Source organism: Scyliorhinus canicula, chromosome 13 (assembly GCF_902713615.1).
Source record: "Scyliorhinus canicula chromosome 13, sScyCan1.1, whole genome shotgun sequence".
In the NCBI taxonomy this organism is placed as follows: domain Eukaryota; kingdom Metazoa; phylum Chordata; class Chondrichthyes; order Carcharhiniformes; family Scyliorhinidae; genus Scyliorhinus; species Scyliorhinus canicula.
In genome coordinates, this window is record NC_052158.1 from 84,618,878 (window position 1) to 84,637,441 (window position 18,564).

At 48.5% G+C, this 18,564-nt stretch overlaps 1 protein-coding gene across 1 annotated transcript in view; it reads right to left on the bottom strand.

Annotated features, from left to right (window-relative positions):
• clstn2a (calsyntenin 2a) overlaps positions 1-18,564 on the bottom strand; it is a 757,260-nt gene that overhangs the window by 574,009 nt on the left and 164,687 nt on the right. The window lies entirely within an intron of this gene.

An 18,564-nucleotide genomic window follows, 5' to 3' on the forward strand; every position in this document is an offset into this window, starting at 1 on the left:
ACAAGTGGAGACACTATTATATGAAGTAGGTGCAATAGCTGTCAACATAATGGGCAGACGAGGAATAAATTAATCTTCCAACATCTTTGAAGAGGACATGAAGTCCTTTGATGCCTACTTTAAACTGAGCAACAAAATTTTGGAGCGAGCAAAATTTAACAAGAGAGTCTGAAAGCCCGGGGATCCATAAACTATTTCATAAATGAGTTCTGCAGATTGGCTGAAGGCTGTGACTATGGTGACCTTAAATCAGAGTTCATAAGAGACCAGAAAGTAATGAGCATGAGAGGTGATATTCTTTCAGTTGTATTCCAATGTAAAAGAGCTGACTTTGGAAAAAGCCATCCAAAATACCAGACAATCTGAGGTCTGCAAAACTGATCCATCTTGTGCGGTGAAGTTAAACCGTGGTTCGGAGCAACCCCAACACTCCAGCTCATAAAGCAGTAACAGGGCAAGGAAAGCAATACCCAAGCAAAACACAAGATGGTGGCAAACATGGCAGCGCTGTGCCACCAAAAGATCTTACAGACACGAGCAGAGTCCAATCACTGTGCAGTTCATTCACTGCAACAGCCAGGGACTCTCTTAGAAAGATGCTTAAGTTCAAAACCTGAAGACATGCAGAGGATCTGAAATGAATCCATGGAAAGAGATGAGCCACACAAGAAGTCCAACGCATTGCTGGGAGAAAGTGAGAATGCCAGATTCATATTTTGGAATGCTGATGTATCAGTAAATGGTCACTTTACGAATTTCAATTTAGACAGGAGCTAGTGTGATGGTACTGTCAGACTCAGAGCCATGGCTAAAAGAGATCCGGATACGGGCAGACAGAGCACTGTCTAGCCCTGGAGGACCCAACTACCAGTCATAGGCATGATTCAACAGCCTCGTCAACATTCATTGTCCAGTCCCCCAGGTGATTGTGAAATGAAAAAATGAAAAATGAAAATCGCCTATTGTCACGAGTAGGCTGCAATGAAGTTACTGTGAAAAGCCCCTAGTCGCCACATTCCGGCACCTGTCCGGGGAGGCTGGTACGAGAATCGATCCGTGCTGCTGGCCTGCTTTAAAAACCAGCGATTTAGCCCAGTGAGCTAAACCAGCCGTGAGCTTTACTGAAGGTGTCTGTAGATCCAATCCACAGAGAGGAGTCAGTGTTTCATAATATGGAGGTGACAGAGTGAGAGTAAAATAGTTTAACACAGGTTTATTTAAATGGATCAATACCGCAGCTTTCATAGAGATGGGGATGTGAGAAGATAGATTGAACAGATACGATAAGGGGTGACATCAGGGGCGGGATTCTTCGGAAACCGGCGGGGCAGGCAGCTCTGGCACAAGTGGCGTGAACCACTCCGGTGTCGGGCCGCCCCGAGGGAGCGGAATTCTCCACACCTTCAGTGACTAGGCCGGCGCCGGAGTGGTTTGCGTTGCATCGCTCAGTGCGGAAGGACTTGGCGCCACCCAATCTGCGCCGAAGGGCCTCCGCCGGCCAGCACAAGCTGGCGCATGCACGGGAGCGGAGGGGTGCTACCATTGCCCCTGACTGGCGCGGTGCGATTCCCACCCCCACCAAATCCCTGGTGCCGGAGAATTTGGCAGCCGGCAGGGGGCGGAATCCCCCCCCCCCCCCCCCACCCCGGCGATTCCCCGAACTGCTGTTTCTTGGTGTCAATCTCTGCATCAGTTATCAGTTGGGAATTGAGTGAACAAGGTATATTTGATGTCCTACTCCCGGACACAGAGCGCAGGCCTGCGGGAATGCTGCGCTGTTGGGGGTGTCTTGTTTTGGAGACCCTGACAACCTCATGGGAGACAGAATATCTGGTATAGGTGTAAAAATTTGAGAATTCTCCCAGTGTCCTGAACCAACACACTGACCCCGCCAACGTGACCAGAAACTCCCTATCCTGTCAAACCTCATCGGCTGTTTGTGAGTCTTTGCAATTTCGGATCTTCAGAAACTGTCTATGGTATGTGAAACCCTTTGGATCCTTCTGTTGACCAGAAAGCTTTTTTATGAAATGTCAGGTCTGTCTGCAGGGCAGCACGGTAGCATATTGGTTAGCACTGTGGCTTTACAGCGCCAGGGTCCCAGGCTCGATTCCCTGCTGGGTTCCTGACTGTGCGGAGTTTGCACGTTCTCCCAATGTCTGCATGGGTTTCCTCCAGGCCCTCGGTTTCCTCCCACAGTCCAAAGACGTGCAGGTTAGGTGGATTGGCCATGATAAATTGCCCTGAGTGTCCAAAAAAGATTAGATGGGGTTATTGGGTTAGAGGGATAGCTTGGAAATGAGCTCTTAAGTGAGTCAGTGCTGACTCAATGGGCCAAATGGCCTCCTCTGCACTGTATGTTCTATGTTCTATGACTTCTCTCAGTCTCTGGTCTCAGATAGTGGGTGCGGCCCCCCCCCCCCCCCCCCCCTCCCCTGCCTTCTCTTCAGGGCATAGAGTGACTCTTATACGGACCGGGGAGTGGAAGGGAGTGAGGGAGCGAGGATATTTTATTAGATACAAACTAATGTTGATGTGCGGTATAGTGTCAGTCCCAATAATACCAAGAGATTCCACTTCACGTTTTCTCATTGGTCTCCCTCCAGCATTCTTTTTTTTTTAAATAATTGTTATTGAAAATTTTTTACAACATATATTCTCGTTTAATTTTTTTTTCAAATTTTAAAGTACCCAATTCATTATTTTTCCCAATTAAGGGGCAATTTAGCGTGTCCAATTGATGAGTAGCCATGTCAGTGAGAGTTAAAATGAAAGATCCAGTGATGGATTGCCGGCAGCTCAGGCTCTGCAGGTTCTCACAGAATTAAATGTTCGTTCCTGGGGAACAGATCGTATTTGATTGCTTCGGTCTCCGTAACCCCTGACCTTGTATTATTGCTGTCCGAAAAGAACAGGCTAATCAGAAATAAAACTTATTGCATTGATCACAGCTTCACATCAGCCTCTTGTTTCTCTTTCGGATCAGTGTGTCTGAGTTCAAGCTGTTTGGGGGTAGAATGATGCTTGGAAATGGGAAGGGGGGATCACCGCATAGAATCTTAGAGAGTTCAGAATAACATGTTCAGAACAGGATAAGACACTTTGAATGCGGGTACAGCATTGGGTTAGATCTAGAGTAAAATGCCCTTGAAACCATCCCATCGCACATTCCCAGGGCAAGGGTTGGATACCGAGCAAAACTCCCTCCACATTGTACTTAGCTCCTTTGCAGAGGCACAACATTTTATTCTGTGGTCAGACCAGCTAAACCTCCAGATGAAACAGAAAGAAGGAACAGAGGAGAAGGAGCAGCCACAGAAGTCTGATCCAAAAGCTTCAAGTCAAACGGTTGCTGTCACAGAGCCAGGAAAAATTACAGCAGCAAAGCTGAAACTTCAAGCTCACAGGCAAAACATGGAGTCAATCCTGAAGGAAATGATCATCAACCTACCAGGACAAAACAAAGGGACAATACATGGAGAAACAGAGTGCAGCATTTGAAGCCATACTGCAGGTAGAGCTCAAGGACGAAGAATTTGCAAACATAAAGGAGGTAACCCTTCAACCGCCAGGAAGAACATGGCAGACCCCACTGAAAAAAGAAAACCTGTGTCCACTCCATGAATGAACAGACTGAGCATTCCCGCTGGAAAGAGGGGTTAAACCCAATGATGTCCAATCAAGGAAGACAGATTGTTGACAAAGAACAATACATCTCTGAGGAGTGCAAGAAGCGAACCAGATGTTGACATCTGAGTAACTGAAGCATCAAAAACTACAACTTAAATTCCAGATCAGTAAAGGCAACCCAAAACAATTGAGACAACCACTCCTCCAAACTTGAAAAGAACAAGATCTGGAAGAGTCGTAAAGCCTCAAGCCCATCTGAATCTGTAAAGTCTGTAACTTTGTGGGGGAGAACGTGTTGCATGTGAATATTAATTTAAATACATTTGGGGGTGGGGTGGGTGGGGGTACAGTTTCAGGATGTTCAAGACAGTAAGGGTTAGTCTGGGACTGAGGAAACAGTACCGCCCACAATACGATGTAGAGGGTCATGTGGGAGTAGTAGAGAGCAATAGGGAATTTGGTAAAAGTCTGCATGAAGATAGCATCTAGTCAGGACTACATATAAAAATATACATTTATATTGACCTTACAATAATGATTGGATGTTTTGGAGGGGTGATTTGCACTAGTGCTCCCAGATTCCAGTTTTGGGTCCATTATTCCGTTCAGTTTTTAGAGATGACTTGTACCCTATTGTAGCGATCAAGATTATAAAGTTTGTAAATGATGCAGAACTTCCAAGCAGTAGATAATGATGAGAATACTTGTGGGAGGATGAAAGGATGGAATGGTGAAATGGGCAGAATCATGACACATGGAGTTCAATGCAGAGAAGTGTGAAGTGAAGAACTTTGTGATGACCAACATGGAAAAACAGTTTAAGCTAAATGGCATAACATTGAAGTGTAGATGTGTAGAGAGGTGGCCTGTTCAGTTGCTAAAGCGGTTATAAAGGCATAAAGTTATTGGGTTTATAAACAGAGGTATAGAGTATTATAGGAAAATAGATCATGCTCAAAGTTTATAAATCACTGGTTTCTATTCTAGCTTCTAAAGATTTAACAGCCTCAGAAAGGATGGTTCATGGGAATGTTGCCAGGGATGAGGGACTTCATTGATGAGAACTTCTCTTTGGAACAGAGAAGGAGAAGTCATGAGCTAATAGAGTTTTCAAGATGATGAAAGGTTTTTAAAGACGAGACAGAGAAAAAGCTATTCCCTCCGTCGAGTGGGTCAATAACCAGAGGTCATAAATTTAAAATCATTGATAAGAGTTCAAAACTGGAGAGGAGGAGAAATGCTTTCACCCAAATCATTGTCAGGATCTGAAATGGTCCACTTGAAAAAGGTGACAGAAGCTGATTCAATAAATAATTTCAAAAGGCAGCTCGACAGGTACTGGAGGATGAGGAATTTACCTGGTTATGGGCAAAACAAAGCTAGTGTGGAAGTAAATGTGAGTGCTCTTTCAAAAAGCGTAGCACAGGCACAATCCACCAATAGAAACTTACAGCACAGAAGGAGACCTATGTCTTGTGTATAACAGAGAATCAATCAGTTGGTGACAAATACTAAAGCAACTTGTCAGTTCTTGGACTTAAATTTACTGTATTAGTGAAATCTATTTTAAACATGTTCAAGGAACTCCCTCCAGTCCTTTAAAAAGAATATGGATGAACAATTTTAGACTCCCTTGACACATATAACAAAATAATGACAGTACAGAAGATTCTGTATGGCACTTATTAATGCAGTAAACCAGAAAACCATTCTAGTTAAACTGTTGAAAGCTTCTAGGTACCCCACATTACGATATATTAGCCATTAAAATAACCAAGTTTTTAATCTAATAAAGTCTGTATGAATGGTGTCAGGATGCATTACTGGGAGCTTTCTTGAAATACAAAAATGAAGTCATTCTGCTCGAAAGAGCATCTTTGCAATCCTGGGGCGAACATTAAGATTGTTAGAAAGAGGAAAGTATTGTAGAGAGGCTTTGAATATGACTGCATCATGCATGGGAATGTGGATTTCTGGGACTATTACAAAGGAATATGCAAATTTGCTGAATTGATTTTCCTTCTTTTGACAAGCATTAACGTTCTTCTCATCAGCTAAGACCTGAAATACTTCAGATAACCACAACTTTTCTGATCCATACCCTGTTAGGTTGACTTTTTTAAATCATTCATTTTGAAACCTATTGACTTATCGATGTACATCAGCATTAGAGACATTCTCTCCAACATTGATGTAGTTTGAAAAGCTTTAGGGAGGCTTGCTTTGAAAAAGGAAAAAACTATTTTTGAGATTGATTTCATGGAAGTACTAAATGTTTCAAATCAAACAGCAGGGCTGCAGAATGATGGTTAATGCTGCAAAAGATTGGTGAGGGGGAGGATTGGGGGCAGGAAAAGAGAAGGTGCAGACGATAGGGAGAGGGCAGACAAAAGGCTTCGGAACTTCCTCAGCCAATTTTCTTGCGACTATGTTCACTGCACATCTCGCATTGGATTTAAGCTTTTCAGTTCTCCTTGACACATTCAGGACACGTATTGTTAATCTTTCCACTCAACATTTCTGCAAATTCCATCCAGGTACACTTAATCACTCTTGCAGCACTGCATTTGTTTTCTGCGTTATTATAAATCCGATTCAGAAACTGGCAGCTGTTGGCCACAGCAGTGAGGACGGTACTTCTGCCTTCATAAGGGAACAACAGTGAGAATTAAGATTTGGAACAGGTTGTTAAACAGTTGAAGCATCTTTCCTTTTGAAGTTGTTCTTTTCCAGCACCTCTGGACTAGCCCAAAGATATGAAAGTTGTCTGATTAATTATTAATATCGTATTGCTGAGGGCAGCATGATGGCGCAGTGGTAGCACTGCTGCCTCACGGCGCCGAGGTCCCAGGTTGGATCCCGGCTCTGGGTCACTGTCCGTGTGGAGTCTGCACATTCTCCCCGTGTTTGTGTGGGTTTTGCCCCCACAACCCAAAGATGTGCAAGATAGGTGGATTGGCCAAGCTAAATTGCCCCTTGATTGGAAAAAATGAATTGGGTACTCTAAATTTAACTTTAAAAATATCATATTGCTCAAATTTAAGCCTGAACAATGAGAAAATGCCAAACTTTCCTTTCTGTAAATCATTTTGAGGTGGAGAAAGTCTCATCAACTAGCTTTACCTTTAATAATTTAAAATTTCAAAAATCGTCTTTGAAAATAATACTTCAATGTCATACAATCATGGAATCCCTACAGTGCAGAAAGAGGCCATTCAGCCCATCGGGTCTACCCCAACCCTCTGAAAGAGCACCCCACCTAGGCCAAGTCCCCCGCCCTATCTTCGCCATCCCACCCAGCACTTGGATACTGAGGGATATTTTAGCAAGGCCAGTCCACCTAACCTGCACATCGTTGGACTGTGGAAGGAAACGGGAGAACGCGGGGGGGGGACCCACGCAGACATGGGAGAATGTGCAGACTCCACACAGTCACAGCCAGAATCAAATTCAGTCCCTGGCGCTGCGAGGCAGCAGTGCTAACCACTATGCCATCATCGCATTCCGCAATTCAAGGTGCATGAAACTGAGAAAAACGATTAACTCGCACCGATTGGTTAGGCGAAGTTTCTCAGACATCCACCCGTTTTTTTTTTCAGTCAAACAACCTCATCCCACTTTCCTGACATGAGTACAGCTCCAAGATAAATAATTACCACACAGTCAGAGGACACTGGTCCTATTACGTTAAAGGCGTGCAAAGAAGACAACCATTTGCAAAACTAAATGTGCCGGGATTTTTAGTTTAATTTATTCTCCCTGCTCATGCTGGTGCAGTGGAATGTAAATTCCTTCTGCAAATGCTTTAATATCAAAGCTAAAATTCAGAATAATTGCAAATCCTGTTGTGAACCTTAAGCAAACAAAAGCTAATATGGTACCAGTGTAACATTTGTACGAAATGCTTCTGGCGTTATCGGTCACAGATTTCTGGCCCATCTCGCCAGCGGAATCTTCCGGTCCCGTCAAGCCAATGGACTTACGAATGCCTCACCACATTATAGGGCCCGGACCCCATCACGCAAGGTGGTAAAATTCCACTTGTTGCAAAGTATAACCATGTCCGTTAATTGGGATAATTTGTTTTGCTTTGATCAGTGTGAGCCTTCCAGTAACAGAAAGAAACTGTGAAAGAAGATAGATAATTTATGACAGAAGAATAAGAAAAAAAAGAGATTAATTGGAATTAAGCCATACAAACGTTCTGCCTATTCTGAGCTTATGGAAGCTTAACTAGAAATTTAAAATGCAAATCTAGCCTATGTGTTTTCCTGTCGAACATTTTCTCATCCATGTATCAGGACTGTACACTGATTGGACTAACTGACAAGACAGTTACACAGTAAACAAGCGAGGAGATAACACAGTAGAGCACGTCCGTCTGCCATGCTCTGTTAACTCAATGTTATTCCAATTATGCAGCTCTTCCTCCAGGCTTTTTCCTTCTCTGAAACTACAAAGCTGAAAACAACATATTTTTATTCAGAGTTTGCAAATCACAAAGGAGGCTTCAGGCCAAACCCACATCCAAAGGCCTGCACACCTTTTCACAGCTGTGACAATCCTTAACCTTCTAAAACATTCTAAATAAAACAACCCGCCATAATCGAAAAAAGTCAATTCATCCAGTCTTGTAATGTTGATAGATCCTTTGAAAATTCCAGGATCCAGAACTATATCTTCATCAATCCATTGTTACTTGAGCTATATAGCCTGTGTACCAAGTTTTGTTGCAATCTGCCCATCAGTTTTTGAGATATATTGTTCACAGACACCCCAGAGACTGAAGAAATGATGATGTAATTCCAAGTCACGATGGTGTGAGAGTTGGAAGGAAATTCACTGGGGATGGCGTTGCCATGTGTGTGCTGCCCTTGTCCTTCCAGACAGTAGTGCTCACAGATTTAGGAGATGTTGTTGAACAAGTCTTTGAGATTGGCCATCTTGAAGATTATGTGCATTGATGCCACTATGTCAGAGGTGGAGAGTGAATGTTTAAGGTGGTGGATAGGATGCCAGTGAATGGGCTGCTTTTCCCAATGGTGTTAGGTTTCTTGATTTGATGTTGGAGCTGAATTCATTCAGGCAAGTGACAAAGATCGTGAAAGGCTTTTGAGAATTTGTGAGCCGCTCAAAAGAATTCCCTAATCTCTGACCTGCACTTGTTGCCACAGTAATTATGTGTTCGGTCCAGTTCTGTGATGGCCATTGGCAACCCACAGGATGTTCATGATGGAGGATTCAGCAACATTAATGCCATTTTGAGCAGAGGGCAGCAGAGTGGAGCTGCTGATTGGAATCCCTGTTGCGGGGAAAATGTGCATCAGTGCATTGCGGTCACTGTATCCAGAAGGTGTACCTGAGCAAGACACCATCCGTGTTCAAGTGAAGGCAAGCATCCAGCAGAGGGCAGCACAGCGGAGCCGTTTATAGGTTTAAAAAATGGGATGAGGTACTACAAGCAGAATTTAGGGAGTTAGGAGTCAAGTTAAAAAGTCAGACCTGAGAGGTAGTAATCTCAGGATTTCTACCAGTGCCACATGGTAGTCAGAGTAGAAAGGAAAGAATAGGCAGGATGAATGCGTGGCTTGAGAGGTGGTGCAGGAGGGAGGGGTTCAGATTTTTGGGACATTGGGACCGGTTCTGGGGGAGGTGGGACTACTACAAATTGGACAGTCTACACATGGGCCGGACTGGAACCAATGTCCTTGGGGGTGCTTTTCCTAACACTATTGGGGAGGGTTTAAACTAGTGTGGCAGGGGGATGGGAGCCAAATGAGGAGATTAGTGGACAGTAAGGAGGTAGTAACTAAAGCCTGTAAGAAACTAGATCATGAAATGAAAATGAAAATCGCTTATTTTCACGAGTAGGCCTCAATGAAGTTACTGTGAAAAGCCCCTAGTCACCACATTCCGGCGCCTGTTCGGGGAGGCTGGTACGGGAATTGAACCGTGCTGCTGGCCTGCCCTGGTCTGCTTTAAAAGCCAGCGATTTAGCCCAGTGTGCTAAACCAGCCCCCAGGGAGTCATGAAGTCAGCGTGACTAAGGGGAAGAGTAGGGAGGGAGCAGATGATGAACGCAAAGGGACTGGTGGTCTGAGGTGCTTGGATTAGTATCTGGGAGTATGATGTTATTGCTATTACTGAGACTTGGTTGAGAAAAGGGAATGATTGGCAACTAAATATCCCAGGATATCGATGATTCAGGCGGGATAGAAAGGGAGGTAAAAGGGGTGGAGGTTGCATTACTGGTCAGAGAGGATATCACAGCTGTGCTGAAGGAGGGCACTATGGAGGAGTCCAGCAGTGAGGTGATATGGGCAGAGCTCAGAAATAGGAGGCTGCACTACAGACCTCCCAACAGTGAGCGTGAGATAGAGGTACAGATATGTAAACAAATTATGGAAAGATGTAGGAACAACAGGGTGGTGGTGATAGGAGATTTTAATTTTCCCAACATTGACTGGGATACACTTAGTGTCAGAGGTCTAGATGGAGCAGAATTTGTAAGGAGCATCCAGGAGGGTTTTCTAGAGCAATATGTAAATAGTCCAACTCGGGGTGGGGCTATACTCAACCTGGTGTTGGGGAATGAGCCCGGCCAGGTGGTTCAAGTTTCAGTCGGGGATTACTTTGGGAATAGTGATCACAATTCCGTAAGTTTTAGAATACTCATGGACAAGACGAGAGTGGTCCAAAAGGAAGAGTGCTAAATTGGGGGAAGGCCAACTATACCAAAATTCGGCAGGAGCTGGGGAATGTGGGTTGGGAGCAGCTGTTTGGTCAATCCACATTTGATATGTGGGAGGCTTTTAAAGAGAGGTTGATTTGAGTGCAGGACAGACATGTCCCTGTGAAAATGAGGGATAGAAATGGCAAGATTAGGGAACCATGGATGACAGGTGAAATTGTGAGACTAGCTAAGAGGAAAAAAGAAGCATACATAAGGTCTAGGCGACTGAAGACAGACGAAGCTTTGGACGAATATCGGGAATGTAGGACCAATCTGAAATGAGGAATCAAGAGGGCTAAAAGGGGTCATGAAATATCTTTAGCAAACAGGGTTAAGGAAAATTCCAAAGCCTTTTATTCATAAATAAAGAGCAAGAGGGTAACTAGAGAAAGGTTTGGCCCACTCAAGGACAAAGGAGGAAAGTTATGCGTGGAGTCAGAGAAAATGGGTGAGATTCTTAACGAGTGCTTTGCATCGGTATTCACCGAGGAGAGGGACATGACGGATGTTGAGGTTAGGGATAGATGTTTGATTACTCTAGGTCAAATCGGCATAAGGAGGGAGGATGTGTTGGGTATTCTAAAAGCATTAAGATGGGCAAGTCCCCAGATCCGGATGGGATCTATCCTAGGTTACTGAGGGAAGTGAGAGGAAATAGCTGGGGCCTTAACAGGTATCTTTGCAGCATCCTTGAACACGAATGAGGCATCGGAGGACTGGAGAATTTTTAATGTTGTCCCCTTGTTTAAGAAGGGTGGCGGGGATAATCCAGGTAATTATAGATCGGTGAGCCTGACGTCAGTGGTAGGGAAGCTGCTGGAGAAGATACTGAGGGATAGGATCTATTCCCATTTGGAAGAAAATGGGCTTATCAGTGATAGGCAACATGTTTTGTGCAGGGAAGCTCATGTCTTACCAACTTAATAGAATTCTTTGAGGAAGTGACAAAGTTGATTGATGAGGGAAGGGCTGTAGATGTCATATACATGAACTTCAGTCAGGCATTTGATAAGGTTCCCCATGATAGGCTGATGGAGAAAGTGAAGTCTCATGTATCCCAGGGTGTACTAGCTAGATGGATAAAGAATTGGCCCGGCAACAGGAGACAGAGAGTAGTAGTGGAAGGGATTTTCTCAAAATGGAGAACTGTGACCAGTGGTGTTCCACAGGGATCCGTGCTCAGACCACTGCTTTTTGTGATATACATAAATGATCTGGAGGAAGGTATAGGTGGTCTGGTTAGCAAGTTTTCAGATGACACTAAGATTGGTGGAGTAGCAGATAGTGAAGGGGACTGTCAGAGAATACAGCAGAATATAGATAGATTGGAGAGTTGGGCGGAGAAATGGCAGATGGAGTTCAATCCGGGCAAATGTGAGGTGATGCATTTTGGAAGATCCAATTCAAGAGCGAGCTATACGGTAAATGAAAAAGCCCTGGGGAAAATTGGTGTACAGAGAGATTTGGGCGTTCAGGTTCATTGTACCCTGAAGGTGGCTGCACAGGTCGATAGAGTCGTCAAGAATGCATACGGCATGCTTTCCTTCATCGGAAGGGGTATTGAGTACAAGAGTTGGCAGTCATGTTGCAGTTGTATAAGACTTTGGTTCGACCACATTTGGATTACTGCGTACAGTTCTGGTCGCAACATTACCAAAAGGATGTGGATGCTTTGGAGATGGTGCAGAGGAGGTTCACCAGGATGTTGCCTGGTTTGGAGGGCGCTAGCTATGAAGAGAGGTTGAGTAGATTAGGAATATTTTCATTAGAAAGACAGAGGTTGAGGGGGGACCTCATTGAGGCCTACAAAATCATGAGAGGTATAGACAGGGTGGATAGCAAGAAGCTTTTTTCCACAGAGTGGGGGACTCAATTACTAGGGGTCACGAATTCAAGGTGAGAGGGGAAAAGTTTAAGGGAGATATGGGTGGAAAGATCTTTACGCAGAGGTGGTGGGTGCCTGGAACGCATTGTCAGCGGAGGTGGTAGAGGCGGGCACGATAGCGTCATTTAAGATGTATCTAGATAGATACATGAATGGGCAGGGAGCAGAAGGATACAGATCCTTAGAAAATAGGCGACAGTTTTAGATAGAGGATCTGGATCGGTGCAGGCTTAGAGGGCCGAAGGGCCTGTTCCTGTGCTGTAATTTTTCTTTGTTCTTTGAAGGGGAGTTCGATTCTCTCTTTTTGGAGTTGGCCATTACCTGTCAGTTTGGTGGCATGAATGTTACTTGCCAGTTAACAGCCAAGCTTGAAGGTTGTCTAGATTTTGCTGCATGAAGACATGGACTGCTTCACTATCTGGGGTGGTGGATGGTACTGATCGTTCTGCAGATCTCAACAAACACCCCTACTTCTAAACTTATGCTGAAGGGAAGATGAATTTTTAAATTCATTTACGGGATGTGGGCGTCGCTGGTTAGGCCAGCATTTATTGCCCATTCTTCAGATGTTTCCCTTCAGACGGTGAAGGAAAATTTCCTTCTTGAACCGCTGCAGTCCTTGAAGTGTAGTTATACCTTCTGTGCTGTTAGGGAGAGAGTGCCAGGATGTTGCCCTTGCGACAGTGGAGGAACCAATACATTTCCAAGTCAGGGGAGCGGCATGTGACACACTGGTTAGCACTGGGACTGTGGTGCTGAGGACCCGGGTTTAAAACTTGGCCCTGGGTCACTGTCCGTGTGGAGTTTGCACATTCTCCCCATGTCTGCGTGGGTTTCACCTCCATAACACAAAGATGTGCAGGTTAGGCGGATTGGCCATGCTAAATTGCCCCTTAACTGGAAAAAAAAATAATTGGGTACTCTAAACTTATTTTTTAAAATGTCTTTTTAATGTTTCCAAGTCAGGGTGGTGAGTGACTTGGAGAGGAACCTCCAGGTGATGGGGTGCTTCTAGATGTTGATGGTCATGGGTTCGGAAGGTGCTGCCTAAGGAACCTTGGTGAGTTACTGCAGTGCATCCTGTAAAACTGTTCGTCGGTGGTGGAGGGTTTGAATGGTTGTGGAAGGGAGAGAGATCACACGGGCTGCTTTGTCCTGAGTCGAGCTTCTTGAGTGTTGTTGGAGCCGCACTCATGCACTCCAGGCAAGTGGAGAGTATTCCATTACCCTCCTGATTTGCTTCTTCTAGATGGTTGACAGGCTTTGGGTGGGGGAGGGGGGGGGGTCAGGAGGTGAGATACTCGCCCTAAGATTCCTTGCCTGTGATCTTCCCTGGTAGCCACAGGCTAGTCCAGTTCAGTTTCTGACCAATGGTAACCCCCAGGATGATGATTGAAGATGGCCCGAGGATATTACTCTGAGGAACGCCTGCAGTGATGTGCTGGGGCTGAGATCATTCCTCATGAAAAACTGCAAGCATTTTCCTTCATGCAAGATATGACTCCAATAAGTGGAAAGACTTCCTCTGCTTTCCACTGACTGCAATTTTAATAGGGACCCCACTGCCTCACATTTTTGATTTTTCACTTTAACTTCATTAATTGTATAATCTCTTTTCCAATCCTATGTCTGACCCGTTTAAGCCTCTGTGAAATACCAGGAAATATTTGTCTCCTTTTAAAGATACTATATAAATGCATGTTGTAACTGCATATTTTCATCACTATATATCACTTATAAATGCATGAATACCACTGAAGATCCTCTCAACAATAATACTGGAATTTTTCCTAGTGTGTTGATACTTTGGTGAATGCTATTTTACATTCCAAGCTGTGCTATTTAATTCTCTTTGAAATAAATATCTCCCTTCAGCGGTGTCTTTTGAGGACAGTGGGCGGGATTCTTCGATCCCCCGGCGGGTCGGAGAATCGCTGGGGGGCGGCGTAAATCCCGCCCAGCTACCCCGGCGTAAATCCCGGCCAGCTACCCCGCGATATTTACCGCCCCTTCCCCCTCCCCCCCAAAATCCCGTTGACGTGAATCGTGCCGCGCACCTCGGAGACTGTCGAGGACCGGCGCGACGCGACGGGCCCCGGGGCCACCCCAATTCTCCTGGTCGGATGGGCCGAAGTCCTGCCAACGTGACCACGGGTCACACCGGCGTAAATCGAACTACCCATTTTACGGTGTCAACCAGTCGGGCTGGTTGACCCCGGCCAGAGCGGAGGTAGGGGTCGGCGTGGGGCGGCCGCCGGAGAAGTGACGGCACGGACACAGGTGGTGGGGGGTGGGGTTGCAGGAGCCGTTGGACTGTTCGTGCCGGGGCTGGGGGGGGGGGGGGGGGTCTGGGGGGGAGGGAGGAGCTGGGGGGAAGGGCTGGGGAGGAGGAGCTGGGGGAGAGGGAGGGGAGGGAGGAGCTGGGGGGGAGTGGAGGGAGGGGCCGGGGGGCTGGGGTGTTGGGAGGGACTGGGAAGGGGGCGGGGACAGAAGGGGCTGGGGGTGAAGGGAGGGTGCGTGATGGAGAGGATGCATGATGGAGAGGAGAGGGGGGACTGGTTGGCGAGGCTGCCTGCCGGGGAGGAGGGGGAGGGGTTGGGGAGGGTGCGTGCCGGGGAGGAGGGGGAGGGGGGTTGGGGAGGGTGCTGCTGGGGGAGAGGGAGGGGGTTGGGGAGGGCAACTGATGGAGAGGGTGCGTGATGGGGTGGAGAGGGTGCGTGATGGGGTGCAGAGGGTTGGGGGGGGGTTCGGGGGGGTGCCTGCCGGTGGAGGAGAGGGGGGGTTGGGGAGGGTGCAGGGGAGGGCGAGTGATGGAGAGGGTGCGTGCGTGATGGGGAGGACCGTGACCATGCAACCCATGGCTGCGGGGTGGGGGGGGGGGTATGGGCAATCGTGACATGTCGTCTATCCCCCCCAAACCCCCACCTCCCACCCCCTGCAGGCCGTTATGTTTGGTCATCACCCAGCAAAGTTGGACGCCCGTGGCGGGAGCCGCACTTCTACATGTTGCCCTCGGGGAGCTGGAGCAGGAGCATGCCGCAGGGAGGCAGGTGGCAGTCCCCCAGGTTGGAGGGCCGCCCACACAACAGGACGAGGAGGAGAAAGTGGTGGTGGTGCCACGGCGACGGAGACGCCCGATGAGGCCCCATGTGTACCAGCCCTGCTTGTCGTACCAGGACCTCACGGACTGGGCATGCAGGAGGAGCCGGGAAACCGAGGCACACATCTACCACCAGATGGCACACCTGGCACCACGTGGCACTGGGGAGGCCAGCCTCTTGCCATGGCCGTCAAGATTATGGAGGCCCTGAACCTCTATGCCACGGGGTCATTCCAGGCGGCGAGTGGGGAATTGTCCGGCACCTCGCAGGCATCGGCGCACCGGTGCATCCGGGCAGTGACAGACGCCCTGTAAGCCATTGCGAACCGCTACATCCAGTTCCCTGTGCACCAGGCCAGCCAGGATGCCCGGGCAGCGGGCTTAGCTGCCGTGGCCAGGATGCCCATGATCCAGGTGCGATCGATGGGATGCACGTCACCATGCGGCCACCTGCGGATAACAGGGTCATATTCACCAATAGGAAGGGAACCTATTCCATGAACGTGCAGGTCGTCTGTGACCACCGCATGAGGATCCTGCACGTCTGCGTAATCTTTCATCCCCATCATGTTCGAGGGACGCCCCCTCCTGGGCGACAGGAGTTAACCGTTGCAGTCGTGGCTGATGATGCCAAGACGGAGACCACAGACTGACGTGGAGAACCGCTACAATGATGCCCATTGATGTGATAGTGTAGCCATCTGGCATGGCCACTTCCAGAACACAAAATGGACGCTCTCAAAGAATGTAGGGAAATGTGGTCAATGCTGGACAGCAAGCAGGCACAGTGCCTGAATGTATATTTGGGAAGCAGTTACCAGACGGAATCGAAACTCTGGGTCGATTAGCATATTGATGGCCCATCTCTGAGGAACAAAGGTCTAACCCTCAGTTAGTTGATACTGTTGCAGACACCCCAGCGCCAGGAAGACACAAACAAAGCAAGGCTGACGGCCACCTAAGACACACCCAGACATCAGGACACCCAGACACCCCTTTATTGGACAAGATCGATAACAATGATCGAGAAGGAGCCCAATTAATTGGGGCCAAGTTTAAGGCCCACCTAAAAGCGCACGAAGCCCCTCCAAGTATAAGAGCAAACCCCCACGAGAGATTCGCTCTCTTGGACTTGGCTCTCAGATGGAGAGACCCATCCACCAGCATCACCAGAAGCAAGTAAGTTCAAGGTCAACGCTCGCTACCAGACGGACAACCTTAGCTGTTCTCTTCGAACCCAACAGCCTCAGATCCGAACAACGGCCATTGTTCCTCTGACTAAGTGGGCACCCGAAGTTAAGTATAGGCGTTAATGTTAGAGATAGTTTAGTTTGTAGTACTGTTGTGCATGAGTAGATCTTACTGTGTGTGTAAATAAATAGTATTGACTTTGAACTAACTAACTGGTGTATTGGCTCTTTGATCAATATTCGGGTTTGAACCTTGTGGCGGTATCGAGAGATACCTAGCGACTCTGAAAGTACACATAATTAGGATTAAGGAAGGCGACCATATTGACTGCTATATTTATAGCAAGTAAACAGAGCAACAATAGAGAGATGCTTTGGGCTGCTGAAGATGCGCTTCAGGTGCCTGGACCGCTCTGGAGGGGTCCTCCACTACCCGTCAGATAGGGTCGGCTGCATCGTTGTGGTGTGCTGCGTCCTGCACAACATAGCCCAGCAGAGGGGCGATGTGCTGCAGGCAGAGGAGGGGGAAGGGGAGGAGCAGCAGGACGAGGCGCAGACCTCCCCAGATAAGGAGGATAGGGGCAATGGTCAGGACAGACCGGGTGGACATGGACGGGGGACTGCCCACCGTTACCGGCTGGGCCGGCGAGCACGGGACAGGCTGATTGCCGCCCGGTTCACGGACCAAGGGGGCTTGGGAATCATCGAGCATGGGCACAGACTGCACACCATGGCACCAGCCTACCACCCTCACCCCACCCACCCAATACGAACCACCCTCACCCCACTCACACAACACCAACCACCCGCACCCCGCCCACACACCAACCACCCGCACCCCACCCACATGTACACCACCCCTCCATTGCACATCCACCTGTGGCACAATGGGCCGGGCTCACACGGTCGCCGGTGGAAGCGTGCCTATTGCAGGCCATGGAGGATGATGACAACCCGCCCTGCAAATGAGCTCTGGGCTCTACATCGTTGGACAATGTCTGACCCATGGCCACAGTACCGCCCTCCACCCGGACCGTCCCTGCATGTGGCTGTGACACTGCAGCGCACGGTCCCGTCGTCTGCCCGTTGCCCACCAGATGCACCTGGGGCGGAAGGGGGGGAATCTGAGGTGTTGCGGTGTTCCGGGACCTCCCCACCAGGGGGACCTGGAACGGGCCCCAGCACCTCTTCCTCCCTTGGGGTGCCCGATGGCCCCCGGGCCGTACATGGGTCGGGGATGCGAACGGTCGGAGCACCCGACGCCCCCCGACCCCTGGCCCTGCCAGTCCTGGAGGCCCTCCCTGGTATCAACAAGGGCCTGCAAGTTTGCAGCCATGGAGCTCAGGGCCATCCCTGTCTGTGTCTGGGCGACGCCAGCCAGCACCTGGGCAATGGCGCCGATGCCCTCAGCAATGGCTTGCAGAGACTGGGCCATTGTCTGCTGAGACAGGGCCACAGCATTGAGCGTCTCTGCGATCTGCTGCTGGCTCTGGCTCATGGCTGCCTGTGAGAGGGCAGCCATGTCCTGGGCCATGGACGCTGCCTGCACAGAAAGCCCCACACCTTGCACACTGCGACCCATGTCTGACACCGTCGCAGCCATTGCCTCCACCGCGGACGCCACCTGTGCGGTGTCAGCCTGGGTGGCACACATGACCGATACCACTACCTGCTCCTGCACGTGGGTGGACTCCTCCACCTTCGTCTGCAGCTGCCGTATGCCGGCCGTCATCCCCTTCAATCGTCCCTTGGTCCGTGACTGCATCGGTTCTATGGGTGGGTGTGGTAACACCAGGAACCTGGGACCCGTCTGGGCGGCAGATGGTTGCCTACGCCGGGCTGCCCTCCGACTGCTCGGCCCCTCAGCTGCTCCTGCCTCCACCTGCTGTACCTGGACGGCTGTGTGGTGCGCTCCAGTTAGTGTCCCGTATGCCTCATCGCTAAAGTGCCCAACTGGCAGCATCGCCACACTCGCACTTGATGTGGGCAGCGTCTGCCTGGTGCTCCGTGTCTGTCTTTGGCTCGT